Here is a 16,675-nt window from a genome sequence, read left to right as displayed (position 1 = left end):
AAATGGACCATGTGGAATATGTGGGCCATGTGGGACAATGGACCAAGTGAGATATTGAGTACCATGAGTTCCATCAGTAACTCATGGTTTCCATTATCCCACAAAGGCAAAATATGACCTTTCGTGAGCAATGCAGTATCTGAAGGCTTGCTGCACGCTCTTACCCGCTACCTGAAAGGAACTGCATCTGGGCTCCTGCGGGCCTGGAGAGCAACTCTGAATAACAGAAAGCCTTGAAGTGAACATGGTGTGGTGATAACTGAAATGCTGCACAGGAGCGTGTCACAGACTAATTCTTGTTGCTATGTCTTTGGTTTTAACCCTAAGTTTCTAATGCAAAATAGGAGTAAAGATCTTCTACTAAGTTCACATTTTTACTGGTTTTCAGAAGCAGATGCTCTTGAATTTGCTAGAACATTAGATGATTTTGAAATATGTAATTGTATATTGTACCACTTCCCAAATTTTGTGATGAGCTATTAGGAAAAACAATCGACGAACCTGATACATTCCAATAAACACTATTCAGTGGAAGACTCTCGATTTTTGAAGCAAACAATTGTATTATTTTGGCTGCCTCCCAACTGAAATTGCCTCTGCTTTAATAGAAGTCAATGGGGGGGACAGAGAATATATTCTCCCGCTTAACTTTTAAAATCTCCCACTTTCTTCTCTAAAACGTTGGCACGAATGGAACCTCTACCCAAAAATGTTGACATGACATGTTTTCTGTTTTTTAATTGGGCCAGTCCTTATAAAACCTGAAATGCTTCAGGATTGGAGGCTTGGGTATTACATCATAGTTGAGATAGAAATAGCACTACAATGTACCTGTAGTCTTTTACTATGGGATATTTGTTTCATGTTTAAACTTTTTCTTTATTGTATTTTGCCACTAGACTTTTAGGTAAAGAAAATTAAATAGCTGAACCTACCTTTTTGCTATAGAATTTGGATGTGGCATTTCGAATCAGATATGTTAAATACTTTTTTATATAATACATTTATTTATACAAAATAACTGAGCCACGGCTGGCTTCGGTTTCTGGTTGAATAACGTGTGAAATGAAAATTATATTTATAAAGCGCTCGAATGCCTCGGAGGCCTCTTGGCACTGGCTATTGCTAAGTCAACATAAGAAATTAAGTTAGTAAGAGGTGAGCCTACTATTTACTAATAACCATGTTTTTAAAGCTTTCCTGAATTGAAAGAGGTTTGTAATTTCTTTTAGTTTAAGAGGTAGAGTATTCCACAGCTTGGCTGTGCAGATTACAAAACTTCTACTTCACCATAAACTTTTGGCAATGCACAAGGCCTTAAAGGTGATCCGCTGTTTTTAATGGGTAACCAATGCAGCTCTTTGAATGCCAAGGATGCTGACTGATGCTTGGGAATTCCATACAGCATCCAGGCTGCCGCGTTTTGCAGTATCTGCAGTTGGCTAAGGAGCTTTAACTACAGATTGGAAAATAGCGCATTGCAATAGTCCAACTTCGATAAGACTAAGACTAGAGTTGTAATCACTGTTTTTTTCTGGCCCTTTGGAATACAGGGAAATATCTTCCTAAGCATTTTGAGACTATAAAAAGCAAAATATGCTACCAAATTAATTTGGCTTTTCAAAAGTCAACTTGTTGTCAAAAAGAATTCCTTAAATTCTCACTTTCTCAAAAGGTGTTGTTAGTGCACCTAATTCCTGAGGCCATCAGTTGTGTGACCAGACAGAGGTATTTTATTTTCCCAAACAAAAGCACTGTTTTTCCTGAGTTCAGTTTTAAACAGTTATTGTGCATCCTGTTCCCTATATGACAAATATAGTCATGAAACCTTGCTGCAGTGCTCTCAAAATTGGAGGTTTCTTCAACCTCGATCTGGGTATCATCAGCATATTTTATAGATGAGAAACCAAATGATTTTATAAGTCTGGCTAATGGGGTGAGATATAAGTTAAAAGGGTGGGGCTCAATGAAGATCTCTGTGGTACTTCACAAGAGAGTGCAAAGGGATCAGATGCAAATTTGGCAAAAGCTACACATTGATCTTGTTTGGATAAAAAGGATTTTGGAAGAGATAGGGCTGTCCCATAATCCCTAAGGAGTACAACCGGTCATGATTGACCATGTCAAGTGCAGCTGGAAGATCTAATAAAATCAATGCTGCATTTCCTCTTTTGTCAAGAATAGACCAAATATCTTCAGCCACCAAAATAAGGGCAGATTCCATGCTATGTTCACTTCTGAAGCCAAATTGAGTGGAATCAAGCAAATCATTTGTGTTTAAAGAAGGCCAACTCCAGATCCATGGTTTTTTCGACTATTTTAGCCAGAAAAGGCAAGCAAGAAATAGGCTGATAGTTGCTTGGATAAGCAGAGGAAAGACTGGCTTTTTTTTACTGAAGGCAGGGCAGAGGCTTTTTTCCATGCCTTAGGGAACTAGTCTGACCTGAACATTTCATTACAAATTTCATCTAAATCCGCACATATTATCTCTGGTACCTGTTGAAGAATTTTTAGAGGCCATGGGTAATTGAGGGAACCTGATTTCACAGCCTTAATTAAATTACACACTTGTTCAATGGTAAGCGACGAGAAAGATGTCAGCACTTCAGAATAAAGAATAACAGATGTCTTGCCATAAAAACTGGGGATCGATTAGGATTTACCCGTGAAGGCATTGTAAACATCCTCAACTCTGGCACGAAAATACAAAGCTAATATATTACAAAAGGAGTGATTTAAATTAATATTCTTATTTTCAGGGATGTTTGCAAGTTGCTTAACTATCTTAAAAAGCTCTTTAGTGGAGTTTTTAGCAGTTTTTATTTTTTTTTAGAAATAGCGAGATTTTTCTTCTATAATCATGGTTTATACTCTCTGATTAATTTTTTACATACTTATTTTTCATTTATTTCGTATCTATGTCTTCACTTACATTCCTGCATATGACAGCATTGCTTTTGAACCTTAAGTTTACCCGAGAACCAAAGTTCCAGCGGGACAGCTCTGCAGCTTAGATACTTTTTTTCAGGAGCTAGTTTAGGAGCTAGTTTAGATACTGCTTCCTCTGTCCAATAGTTGTAGTCGGAGACAGAATAGTCTAAATCTTTTGGGGATTTTGGTTTTGTTTTAGTGTGAGCCAGATCTAGCATGTCTGGTTCAATTTTATGCCAAGGACATTATTTTCTGGCCAGTTGAAAACAGTTCGCTAAGAGGACTTTGTGAAAATTACATTAAATATGACTGCCAGATGGCCAGAGCATGTACGAGGCAATCTCCTCTTAAAAAATAAGGAGGGATTATCCGAGAAAATCCCATTCAGTGTATGACTTGCCACATATGTTGGGGAATCCACCAGTTGTACAAGATCAAATCTGGCCATGATGTCAAGTAAAGATTCTGAAACTCTGTCTGACCGATTTTCCAGATGGAACTGAAAACCTCCAAGAACTGTGTAATTCGCAGCACACAGTGTGGATTCCAGGTATGGGCTAAAAACCTGGATAAAAATAGGGCAAGCACAATCGTCACCACCTTTGGCTTCTATGCATGATTACAGTGGGAGCCTACTGCACACCTTCAAATAACCGTCCAATACATCTTGATAGAAAGTTCTAACATGACTAGTATTCCAATGTGGGCCCCTGGGGGTACAAAGGCCTGTCTCCTCCCTGGACAACTTTAGGCAGTTGGGTCAGGCCAAAAGGTAGGGGGTCTGTGATAGGTTATGAGGGAGGTGGAGGGCGGGGCTTAGTAAAAGGATTTTACTGCATAGTATGTGGAGCCTTTTTTGTGATATCCATTTTGTGAGAGGGCTTCAGGGCAATTAGTTGTTAGGCATTACACTTTCTTTTACTAAAGAAGTTAGTTAATATACTTATTATAGCTGCTTTGGTGTATAGAGGACAATAAGTTCAAAATGTCCTGGAAGGTCTTACGCATGCTTTGGCGGCCAGACGGAATGAATTACTGAGGCCAGGAGGGCTGGAAGAGGAGTGGATCGGCATGCAGAGGCCCCAAAAGGAGGCGGCTGGTGGAGTAGCGGCTCAAATTGCTGCTTGCTTGCCACTGGCAAGCAGGTCCTAAATTAGGAGTCAGCGAAATGTATATTCAAAGTGATGGAGGGAGGAGAATAACAAGCATGCACAGACGTGTCTCCAAGAATGTCAAATGGATCTCGATTATGTCAGAATAGGCAGTCCTGCCAGGGGAGGGCCTGGCAGTGGGTGGCCTTATTGAATATGAAGGCAGCATGAAGCTGCCTTCCAGCCCACAGATGAACACTTCTCCTCACAGTTTGCTTCAGATGACCCCGGTCGATTTGCCGGGTTCAGTACGAGACAACGCTGAGGTATCAGCACAAGGCATTCTGGGAAATGTAGTAGCACCTGTTTCAATTTTTGCTGATTCTTCCAAGGGCAGTAAGTTTTTAGAAGAGCAAGTCACATGGCAGTAGACCCCCCCCATATGTTAATATTTCCAGAGTGGCAGACATAGAAGAAGGGAGAGCTAGTGTGGGGGCAGTCAGGGCTCATAGTGTGGTGCCTTACGTCAGTGCTCTTTTATTGGGGGGCATATCATCAGCTAGGAGGCATGACCCTAGGGCACAAGCTAGTACTAGCATGAAGGCTAGGCCCCAAGCGCCAGGAGTGCTGGATCCTTGGTTTGTATTTTGGAGGAGGAGGCCAGGAGGTCCATGCACGAAGCAAAAACGCATTGTGGGACTCATGGAAATGGAGTTGCTTCAAGTTCTGACGAACTAGGGTATGAAATTTGGTCTATACCAGCAGCAGGATACTCCAGAAATATGCAGAAGCCAGTGGAATATGGTACAGTTCCAAGACGTGGGCTTGAAGACATGAGTACGTCTGTGGTGGTTTGTCATCTGCAAGGGAGCTCCTTAACAAGAATCAACCAAACACTTCCAGTAAATGGAGGATTTATGATGGTGGTGTGTGATGGAGTGCGTCTGGGCAAAAGTGATTGGTGTGAGCCTGAGGCGATGGATGACTTGGTTTTGGATTATTGTAATGACAGTGACAGCTTGGAAGATGGTGAAGTGCGTGGCACTGATAACGAAGGGGTAGGAGTATGGAAGCAGTAAAGGGTGCAGCTTTCTTTGATGTGGCAGAAGTGTCATGGGATATAACGGGAGAAAAGAGGAGTTTTGGTGTCTTTCAGAGGTCAACGATGGATGAAAGGAAGACCAGTGATAATGCTGGACAATTGCGAAGGAGTAGATTGGAATCTAGAATGGAACCTGGGAGGCTTGTAACAAAGTTGCCTTAAGGTTCGGATGGTTGGTGGTCATTTTAGGATGCGGACAATGTAGTTCATGCTAAAGTGAGGAAAAATAGGTGGTGTGGAAGAAGGGAATACACATGAAGGAAGTGAACATGCTGCAAGTAAAAAATCAGCTGAGTCTAGCAAAAGTACAGGAGGGGAAAGAACTGAAAGAGCAAAACAAATGTGTGATAAAGAAATGCAAATCGATGCCAAGAATGATGGGGACAAGGATGAGGAAAAAAAGGATGAAGGAGAAAAAAGGGCAGCAACACAGAAAAGAAATTGCCATTAGGTTCTCATTTATCTGTAAAGACAAAAAATAAGATTTGGAAGGAAGAATTTGTGATTTTTTTTAAGCTCTTACACGGGGATTTGCAGCCTAAAGAAGGGCCTAAGGAAGAGGAGTGGGAACTAACGAGATGCCCTAGAGTACCAGTAAATGTAGATAATTGGACATCATCTTTTTGAATTTTGTCAGCACTTATTTGGTGAAATATATTGATAGAGAGGTTGCTATGTTAAAATATATAGGCATTATCTGTAACTATCTGTAAAGCTCAGATGCATTTTGGTGGGTATGCCTTGCTACATTACGATGAGGAGTACAGAGCTCAACTTAGTTTAAATCTGGGTAAACCATGGGGTGATGTAGATTCAGAATTATGGCAATAATGGATGTCGTCTACGCATCCACCGGCGACCACGCATACAGTGAGTGGTTTACCTATCACCTACTGGCTGTTTCAATATTGGCCTGTTCAAAAAGGTGAGGGAACACTGGGTAGGGAACAGGTCCTTAATTCAGGAGCGTGTTGAAGTTTCAATAAGGGTTTTTGCCCTAGGCAATTCTGTTGCTTCAAAAAAGAATGTTAAAAATGTGGGAGGTGTCACCCTCTCACACAAATCAAATCAAATCAAATCATTAATATTTATAAAGCGCGCTACTCACCCGTGCGGGTCTCAAGGCGCTAGGGGAGAAAAGGGGGGGGGTTACTGCTGCTCAAAGAGCCAGGTTTTTAGGAGTCTCCGGAATGCGGAGGGGTCCTGGGTGGTCCTGAGGCTGGTGGGGAGGGAGTTCCAGGTCTTGGCTGCCAGGAAGGAGAAGGACCTCCCACCCGCCGTGGAGCGGCGGATGCGAGGGACGGCAGCGAGTGCGAGGCCCGAGGAACGGAGGAGACGGGTGGGGGCGTAGAAGCTGAGGCGACGGTTGAGGTAATCCGGTCCCTTGTTGTGGAGGGCTTTGTGTGCGTGGGTGAGAAGTCGGAAGGTGATCCTTTTGCTGACTGGGAGCCAATGCAGGTGTCTCAGGTGTGCGGAGATGTGGCTGTTGCGGGGTACGTCGAGGATGAGGCGGGCCGAGGCGTTTTGAATACGTTGCAGGCGTTTTTGGAGCTTGGCGGTGGTCCCAGCATAGAGGGTGTTGCCGTAGTCCAGGCGGCTCGTGACGAGGGCGTGGGTCACGGTTTTTCTAGTGTCGGCGGGGATCCAGCGGAAGATCTTGCGGAGCATGCGGAGGGTGAGGAAGCAGGCGGAGGACACGGCGTTCACTTGCTTGGTCATGGTGGGAAGAGGGTCCAAGATGAAGCCGAGGTTGCGGGTGTGGTTTGCGGGGGTCGGTGCGGTGCCGAGGGCCGTGGGCCACCAGGAGTCGTCCCAAGCAGACGGGGTGTTGCCGAGGATGAGGACTTCCGTTTTGTCAGAGTTCAGCTTTAGGCGGCTGAGCCTCATCCAATCTGCAACGTCCTTCATGCCCTCTTGTAGGTTGGTCTTGGCGCTGGCGGGGTCCTTGGTGAGGGAGAGTATAAGTTGGGTGTCGTCACCGTAGGAGGTGATGATGATGTCGTGCTTGCGTACGATGTCGGCGAGGGGGCTCATGTAGACATTGAAGAGTGTGGGGCTGAGTGATGAGCCTTGAGGTACGCCGCAGATGATCTCGGTGGGGTCTGAGCGAAACGGAGGGAGGTAGACTCTTTGGGATCGGTTTGAGAGGAAAGAGGCGATCCAATCCAGGGCCTGGCCTTGGATCCCGGTGGAGCAGAGGCGGGTGATTAGGGTGCGGTGACAGACGGTGTCGAAGGCAGCCGAGAGGTCGAGGAGGATGAGGGCGACTGTTTCACCGTTGTCCATCAGGGTTCTGATGTCGTCTGTGACTGAGATGAGGGCGGTTTCAGTGCTGTGGTTGGTTCGGAATCCGGTTTGTGAAGGGTCGAGCAGGTTGTTGTCTTCCAGGAAGGTGGTCAGCTGTTTGTTGACGGCCTTCTCTATTACCTTGGCGGGGAAGGGGAGGAGCGAGATGGGGCAGACGTTTTTCAGGTCGCTCGGGTCAGCCGTAGGTTTCTTTAGTAGTGCGTTGACTTCGGCGTGTTTCCAGCATTCGGGGAAGGTAGCAGAAGAAAAAGAGGAGTTGATGACGGCCTGGAGGTGCGGGGCGATGATGTCGTCGGCTTTATTGAAGATGAAGTGAGGGCAGGGGTCCGATGGAGCACCGGAGTGGATCGAGTTCATGGTGGTTTTGGTTTCTTTGGTGTTGATGTGGGTCCAGTCATTGAGGGTGATGGTCGGAGGTGTGGGTTCGGTGATGCTTGGTTGGGTCTGGTGTCCGAAGCTGTCGTGGAGGTCGCTGATCTTGCAATGGAAGAAGATGGCGAGGGAGTTGCACAGATCTTGTGAGGGCGTGACGGCGTTGGCGTTGGCGTTGGGGTTAGAGAACTCCTTGACGATGCTAAAAAGTTCTCTGCTGTTGTGGCTGTTTTTGTCCAGTCTGTCGGTAAAAAAGTTCCTTTTGGAAGCGCGGATCAGGTGGTGGTGTTCGCAGGTAGCGTTCTTGAGGGTGGTCATGTTGTCAGCGGTGTGGTCCTTGCGCCAGGCCTTCTCGAGGGCGCGACAAGTTTTCTTCGATTCTTTGAGGGTGTCAGAGAACCAGAGAGGTTTTTTGGTGTTGGCCTGTCGATGCGTGCGTTTGAGGGGAGCAAGGTCTTCTGCGCAGTTGGAGATCCAGTTCGTGAGGCTGAGGGCTGCGTCGTTGGGGTCGGTGTGAGGGTGGGTTGGTTGGTGGCGAGTGGGGAGAAGAGTTGCTCTTCGAGGATTTTGTTCCACTGTCGACGAGGGATGGGTTGAGTGCGGAGGTGGCGGGTCTCGCGTCGGAATGTGAAATGTACACAGCTGTGGTCGGTCCAGTGTAGAGCGGAGGTGTTTGCTGGCGGAGAAGATGGGGTCAAGCGTGTGTCCGGCGATGTGGGTGGCAGTGTTCACCAGTTGCTTGAGGCCGAGGTTGGCGAGGTTGTCGAGCAGGGTAGTGGTGTTGGGGTCGTTGTTTTGTTCAGATGGAAGTTGAGGTCGCCTAGGAGGATGTAGTCCGGCGAGGCGAGGGCGTGCGGGGAGATGAAGTCGGCGATGGCGTCGCTGAAAGGGGCGCGCGGTCCGGGAGGACGGTAGACGAGGGATCCTCTGAGGGTGGTCCTGGGGTCGCTGCGAATCTGAAAATGCAGGTGTTCAGCGGCGAGAGGGGTGTCTTCGGTGGAGGTGGTGACGCTGATGGAGTCTTTGAAGACGATGGCGATACTTCCTCCTACTTGGTTGGTGCAGTCTTTTCTGGAGATCTTGTAGCCTTTGGGGATGGCGGTGGCGATGTCTGGAGCAGAGGAGGCGTTCATCCAGGTCTCCGTGATGAAGGCGACGTCCGGTGCTGTGGAGTCCAGGAGGTCCCAGAGTTCAACGGCGTGCTTGTGGACGGAACGAGCGTTGACCAGGATGCACTTGAGGTGGTTGATGGCGCGTGGGCTTGTGGTCGTGGTAGTTGCGTGGTGGAAGATGCGTTTGCAGGAGTTGCAGGCGAAGGGTCCATGGGTGCGTTTGGGGTGAGCTTGGAAGCAGGTGTTGGAGCGCCCTGGGTTGAGGGCGTGGAGGGTGGTGGGGTCGTAGCAGATCAGCGGGGCTTGGGAGAGCTGGGGACCAGGGGTCGTGGCGCTGGGCGCGGGCCAGGCGCAGACGGGCTTGCCTCTGGCACGCCACCGGCGCGCCCGCTGCTCGCTCGCGCAGCGGCCGCCATATGAGGTAGGAGGGGGGGAGGGGTCAGCTGGGGTCGAATGGGAGCTGGGGGGCGGGGGCGTGCAGGAGGTCGCGGCGGGAAAGCGCGAGGGAGGGGGGGACAGGTAGAGTGAGAAGAGCTGGGGAAGGGGGGTTTAAGGGTGGAGGGGGGTGAGTGTTAGGAGGTTTAGGAGATTAGGGAGAGAGATAGGAGTAGGGTTGTGAAGATAGGGGAGGGGGGGTTGTAGAGGTGGGTGAGGGTGAGAGGTAGAGTGAGAGGATAGGAAGAGAGGTAATAGTGGGGGTGGCGGGAAGGGGGGAGAGATAGAGAAATAGATAGAGAAAGTAGATAGATAGAGAAATAGATAGATAGAGAAATAGATAGATAGAGAGATAGGTAGATAGAGAGATAGGTAGATAGGAGGAGGTGGAGAGTGAGGGAGTTAGATAGAGAGATAGAGAGATAGGTAGATAGGAGGAGTGAGGGAGGTAGATAGCGAACGGGGTAGTTAGGTGATAGAGAGGGGGAGGCGAGTGAGGGAGGGGGATGAGGCAGGAGCAGGAGGGCAGGCGCGGGGAGAAGAAGACGGAGGAGGCAGAGGAGCCGAACACAGAAGATAGAAGACAGAAGACAGAAGACAGAAGAACAGAAGACCGGAAGGACAGAAGAACAGAAGACCGGAAGAACAGAAGAACAGGAGAACAATGTTTTGCCGTGGTCAATAATGGGGAAAAATGGGAATCCGGGAGAGGCAGAAGTCAACCAATTCAACCTATCCCAAAGGGCGCCTACACGAATTAAGGTGTCTAGACTGGTGTGGTGGCTACAATTCTAGCATAACAGAAAGAGTGTAATCTGTATGGCATTGTGTTTTCAAGAAGGTTTTCAGATGGTATACCAAGGTCCCAGGGTACATAGGTGGGCTCACAATTTGAAATCCGCAAAATAATTACTGCATGTGTTTCAGGAGAATCTAATTCGTTGTTCCCTCCTTGAAATATTTAGCCGTTTCCTACAGTGAGATTTTTCATTTTCTAGTTGCCATAAACTGGTTTGTCACTATTTGGATGACTTCCTTTTTGTAGGTAGGGTAGGGTCAGTGAGTGCCCTCGTGCTCTGCACTGTTTTGAAAACTTTGGCACAAGAGTTAGGTGTCCCGTTGGCAGCTGACATAACTGACGGCCTAACTTCTTTAACCTTATTAACAATAGAATTAAATACATTATTGAAGATTGACAAATTGCCCGACAACAAGGTGAAGGAGATGCAGATTTGTCTGGATTCAGTTATTGTGGCACGGTGCCATTATGCAGAGTACAGAAACTTCTTGTAAATTGTACTTTTGCATGCAGACTGATGAGAGCTGGTCCTACATTTTTTAGAGAGTTGGTCTTCACAATTTCGGAGTTTCTTTACCACATCACAGTATGGATCCCCATGGGTGTAAGGGCAGACTTATACATTTGAAGAACATTTCTGAGTGGCTTAAATGTGGTACACATTGGTTATAGGGATGATGAAACGGTACATATATTTTCAAAGGCAGCTGGAGGAAACAGCTATGGACTTTTCTGGGATGGCAGGTGGTGCTCTTAGGTATGGCAAACACTCTGGCTGAATCAGGGTAGAAGCATACCTTCCTGGACCTTTTCCCGCTATTGGTGGCCTTGAACATCTGGGGTGGGTAATTGGAAAACCGAAAGGTTATGTTTACTGTGGTAAACAAAACAGTAGTTGATTTGGTAAATGATCAAAAAGCAAAAAATATGAGAGCTCTGCATCTGCTGAGGAGATTTTTGCTTTTGCGTTTACAAATGAACATTGTCTTCAAGGCTAGACTTGTGCCCAGAGCGAACAATAATATAGCAGACGCTTCATCTTGTTCACAGTGGCAGCGGTTCCGCAAGTGGGCTCCTGGCGCAGAAGAAATGAAGGCAGAGTTACTGTTGAACATCTGGGCCTGGGATGAGTAAGAGTAGTTGAACTGGTAGAAAGATCTATATAAAACTCTACATAAAATACTTATCTGCAAACCTCATCAGGTTTTTTACACTTGGGTTGTTTTAAGTGCAAGAACCCATACATGGGTCAGAGTGAAAGGGAGAGTGACATTATCAAGTTCTTTATGAGTTTATTAGGTAAAGGTTTGTCACATAATACCATTGCTGGTAAACTAGCAGGCATTTTCATGTTATGGAAAGTTATGGTGGGGATACAATCCTGCTGCTGGTGAGTTAAGAGAGTGTTCAGTGGTTGAGGCTGAGAACAGGGCCATACGTACAAGCTGAAGGAACCATTTACTGTACATTTTTTGGCTAAGTTAATAGTTGATTTGCCTAGTTATTGTTCTAATGCATTTGAAGTGAAAGTTTTCCATTTCTAGTTTCTGGGCTGTTAGGTTCCAAGGCATGTGCAGGTTTGTTGTATAGTGACGTTTTGTATGAGACAGAAGGCCTGAGGATTTGGTTGAGAATCTCAAAAACAGATCAAAAGGGAAGGGGTAATTGGATTTGGTTATGTGAGAGTGAGGTGCCTGAGCTTTGCCCTGTGTGGGAATGGGAAAGTTTTTTGATGAAGCCGGGTCAGAAGAGCCTGAAGATATTTCGTCATGAGGAAGGGTCTCTATGACAGCCTCCAACTTGTTCGCAGTTATGTGAATGATGTTGTGCCATTTGGATTTGGACGAGGAGAAGTAGGGCACTTATTCTTTTAGGATAGGGGCAGCTACAGAGTCAGCTAAGTTGTATTTTTCAGGTCACATAATCAAGAGAATTGGTGGATGGAAGTCCTGTTGTTGTCAAAGATACATCAGAAAGCAGTTTTACTATGTTTTTTCATTTAGGTGTCCATATGCTGTGTTTTTGTTCTTTTTATGCAGGTTGCATCATTGGGCCAGCAATGGACAGGATCTGACCCCTCAGGATATTGCAGCATGGATTAACAAAATGTGTGGCACAATTAACTAAATTTAGGGGCACAAATATGGCATTTTTGTGGCATTTTTGCTGCACTTTATTTTGCAGTTCTTTAAGTACCAAGCACAGGGATCTTATTTGTATGTTTATTTACATTTTAGACAATTTGTTTTGGTCATGGTCAACACATATGACATAAACCTGTTAAGGATTGATACCCATGTAACCTGTATGCTTGCCTCCTTAGGTTTTAATCTTGGACATGTATATGCAATTCTTCTGAGCACCCCTAATCTAGCCCGATATTGTGTTGCTGATTATAATGTAAAAACAATAATGCTCGGATTGATTGTTCTGAGAGGGACTGACGTCTGGCTGACAAAATAATTTTGTAGATGCTGTTGCTCCTCTCAGCATCCTTAGAAGTGGTTACACAGTCCTTATACATAGATGCCAGCTGTGAAAGGACTGGAATTCGGTCAGCCATCCTACGCCAAAAGAGGTCAGTGCCAATCTCCCCTGAAACTGACGCCTGTACTGTTTTTGGGCCTACATGTTCAAAGCAGAGGTGAAGCTCCTGATCAGGCACCTTGCTCAAACCAGGAATGGCCAAATATGCAGTCTTGTCCTTGGGTAGTATGCACAGGCATGCAGGATTAAAAGACAAGTGTGCTTGTTTCAGGAATCCAATGCCTGGTTGGGCCTCCCCATGTACTTGCCCACCTTTTCAAGGCAATTTTCAAAAGCTGGGCTGTTATCATTTTTTTCTGTGCCAGAGTCAATGTAGCCCCTGCAGAAGTCTCTAGGAATGGTTGCAGTGACTCCAGAATGAGGGCTGAATTGTTTTTTAGGTTTCATGTGGAGGTCATCTAGATAATCATATACCTTCATTGTCATTGTTGTTTGACTCTGGACAATGTCCAACTGAACTTTAATACAGTTTTTCTGGTCATTGTTCAAAATCCTCCGCAGATTTTCAAGGGAATAGGGGGAGACTTGCAGAGTTGCATCTCAGACTCAACAAAGTGCTTGCAGTGGTACTGGACAGCAGCAAACCAAGAATTCCAGTGGGTACTGCAAGGGTCAGCTGCCATCCGTGTTTCATCCCATGGTTCTGAGCAAGGTGTTGCAGGTACCTTCGCTTTCTGCTACTGGCCATGTAAAACATTTGTGAGAAGTACAAAAGGAAGGCATTTTGCTCCACAAAAGGCTTCCGGAACGACTCGCCAATAAGGTTCATTATGTGTGCCAAACAGATGATTCGTATGGAGTTTGTCCATACAGGGTTGTATGCCTTGAGCATGTATGCTGCATTGTCTGTAGTAAAAGAAATTACATCCTAAAAGGCTATGTTGTACTCTGTGAGCACCCTCACAACTGCTTGCCCTACAGTTCTATGGTTGCACTGTGAGAGGAACACTATGTTTGCTAGGGGGTGTGGATTTGACAGCCACCTTGTGCAGAGACTACTGCAAATAAAACATCAAATACACATCGTCCTTTGACATCAAGGTGGTCATTACAACCCTGGCGGTCGGTGTTAAAGCGGCGGTAAAACTGCCAACATGCCGGTGGTAAAAAAAATGGAATTACGACCGTGGCGGAAACCGCCAACATAGACAGCCACTTTAACACTCAGACCACCAAGGCGGCACAAACAAACACTGTGGCGGTAACCGCCAACAGAGAGGCGGAACACAATGTACCGCCCATAGAATTCCAACAGGCCAATCCACCACCTTTTCCGGTGCGGATTCACCACGAACAAAAACACAGCAGAAACAGGACTTGGAAGGGGAAACGCTCACCTCTACACATCCCACGAGGAACCAGGACGCCATGGAACCGGAACTTCAGATTCTTCCAGCCTTTATCTTCCTGCTCCTCTACCAGGAGCACGAACGCCAGCGGCGAAGACCACGGTGAGTACTGCACCTACGACACAGGGGAGGGGGGAGGGAAAAAACAGTGACACACACACTCAACAAGCAACACTTCCACCCCCACCCTCACCCACAACAACAAACACACTAATACATCATAATACATTACAGTTACTCCCCCCAACCCCCCTGGAAGAATGCAAGGACAAAAGGAAATGAATCGAATGATTGTAATATATCCAAAGACTGTAATCAAAAATATATACATTTATAAAGATATTCACACTATAAACAAATATATACACCAAGAATACAAGTCCAAGGTATTCCACTATCATAGTCCGTGGACCACTGGGCCCAAAAGGCATGGGCGAGGCCCACACTCAGTACCCGAACAAGACGGAGAGAACACTGCTGGGGCATCAGATAGAAATAAAACAGGCACCTCAGGAGGAAGGGAAGTGGGGGGCACCTCAGCCGGATGAGTGCACGACGCCAGATCCACGAGGGGGCTCCATGCCCACTGTTCAGTCCTGGGGAGTGCAAAGCCACAGTCTCTCAAGTGGGTGGTTTGCCCACTGTTCAATCCTGGGGAGTGAAAAGCCACAGTCTCTCAAGTCTCTACAGTGGGTGGGTTGCCCACTGCTGCATCCTGGGGACTGCAAAGCCACAGTCTCTCAAGTGGATAACATTCTCCACTGGTTTCTGGAGGGGGATTTGTGCCCAGAGTGCTTCATCCTGCCAAGGACTGAGGTAGTGGATTTCTTTCTCCACTGGTTCTGGAGGGGGCTTTGTGCCCAGAGTGCTTCATTCTGCCAAGGACTGAGGTAGTGGATGTCTTTCTCCACTGGTTCTGGAGGGGACTTTGTGCCCAGAGTGCTTCATCCTGCGAAGGACTGAGGTAGTGGATGTCTTTCTCCACTGGTTCTGGAGGGGGCTTTGTGCCCAGAGTGCTTCATCCTGCCAAGGACTGAGGTAGTGGATGTCTTTTTCCACTGGTTCTGGAGGGGGCTCTGTGCCCAGAGTGCTTCATCCTGCCCATGGCGTCCTCAGTAGCATCGGATTCATTGGCGCTCACTGGCCTGCGGTGCTGCTGGCGGCGGTGTCCTGGGCAGCAGTGCCTCTGGCGGCGGTGTCCTGGGCAGCGGTGCTGCTGGCAGCGGTGTCCTGGGCAGCGGTTCTGCTGGCGGCGGTGTCCTTGGCAGCGGTTCTGCTGGTGGCGGTGTCCTGGGCAACGGTTCTGCTGGCGGAAGTGTCCTGTGCAGCGGGCCTGGTGGCGGTGGTGTCCTGGGCAGCGGTTCTGCTGGTGGCGGTGTCCTGGGGAGCAGTTCTGCTGGCGGCGGTGTCTTGGGCAGCGGGGCTTCTGGCTGCAGTGTCCTGGGCAGCGGGGCTGGTGGCAGCAGTGTCCTGGGCAGCGGGACTGGTGGCGGCGGTGTCCTGGGCAGCGGGGCTGGTAGCAGTCTTGTCTGCCGTGCAGATCTTCCCAGACTTGCCGGTTTTACTGTGACCCTTCCCCACCTTGGATGGTGGCGCAGCTGTCTCCACACTCCCAACTATACCCCTGGGAGCGGCTTTAGTGGTTGATTTCTTTCCCCTCTCCCGCCGGGCACTGGCCAACTTTTTATGCTTTTTCAGTTGGGGGACTGTCCGTGTTCTGGCTCCTTGCCACACTGGCTGTCCTACTGCCTGGCGCACTCCAGAAGCCGGTTACTACTGGCACCACTGGTCCCGCCGATGTTGTGGCTGAGGTGCTGGGTTAGTACCTGGAGAGTCGGGCCCTAGGAGACTGAAGGGGTGGGGGAGGTGAGGGAAAGAGGTCAAGGTTGGACAGGAAAAGTTTCTTAGGAACACTGGGACGGGTAGCTGGAGGGGGTTTGGGAGTGAAGGAAGAGGTAGTGGTCGTAGGAGGTGTACGTTTGGTGACTTTGGGTGAAGGTGCATGGGCTGGAGGCTGTCGTGAGGTGGATGGTTGTTGGGTGGGTGTGTGGCTGCGTTTGTGTACCTTGGGAGGTGGCCTCACAGACACACTGGGAGAGGACACAGGGGACGTGTGAATGGTAGTGGGGGTGATGATTGCACGTGAGCGGGGTGTGGTGGTGGGTGTGCTGGTGATGGACGTAGTGGCTGAGGATGTAGTGCATGCAGGTGTGAGTGGAGACGAGACAGGGAGGGAGGAGGGAGATGAGGAGGAGGGGGACACAGTGGAGGCAGTGGATGTTGGTGTGTCTGCATGTGTCTGATGCTTGCATGAGTGCCTGTGTGATGTGTGGTGCTTATGTTTGCCAGAGCTTCCCTTGTGTGTTGAGGTGTGTGCATGCTGGTCTGATGGCGTGCTTGGGATAGGCTGAGGTACAGGGGTTTGGGTCTGAGTGGAGGAAGTTGGAGGGGGAGGCTAGAGACAGGGACAATGGCTGTCATCAGTGCTGAGGCCAGAGTCTGAAAAGCTCGCTGATGGGCTGTCTGACCAGAGTGAATGCCCTCCAGGTATGCATTGGTTTGTTGCAACAGCCTCTCTACACCCTGGATGGCATTCAAAATGGTAGACTGCCCAACAGTGAGGGACCTGA

Source organism: Pleurodeles waltl, chromosome 1_2, assembly GCF_031143425.1.
Source record: "Pleurodeles waltl isolate 20211129_DDA chromosome 1_2, aPleWal1.hap1.20221129, whole genome shotgun sequence".
In the NCBI taxonomy this organism is placed as follows: Eukaryota; Metazoa; Chordata; class Amphibia; order Caudata; family Salamandridae; genus Pleurodeles; species Pleurodeles waltl.
This window is presented reverse-complemented; position numbering follows the sequence as displayed.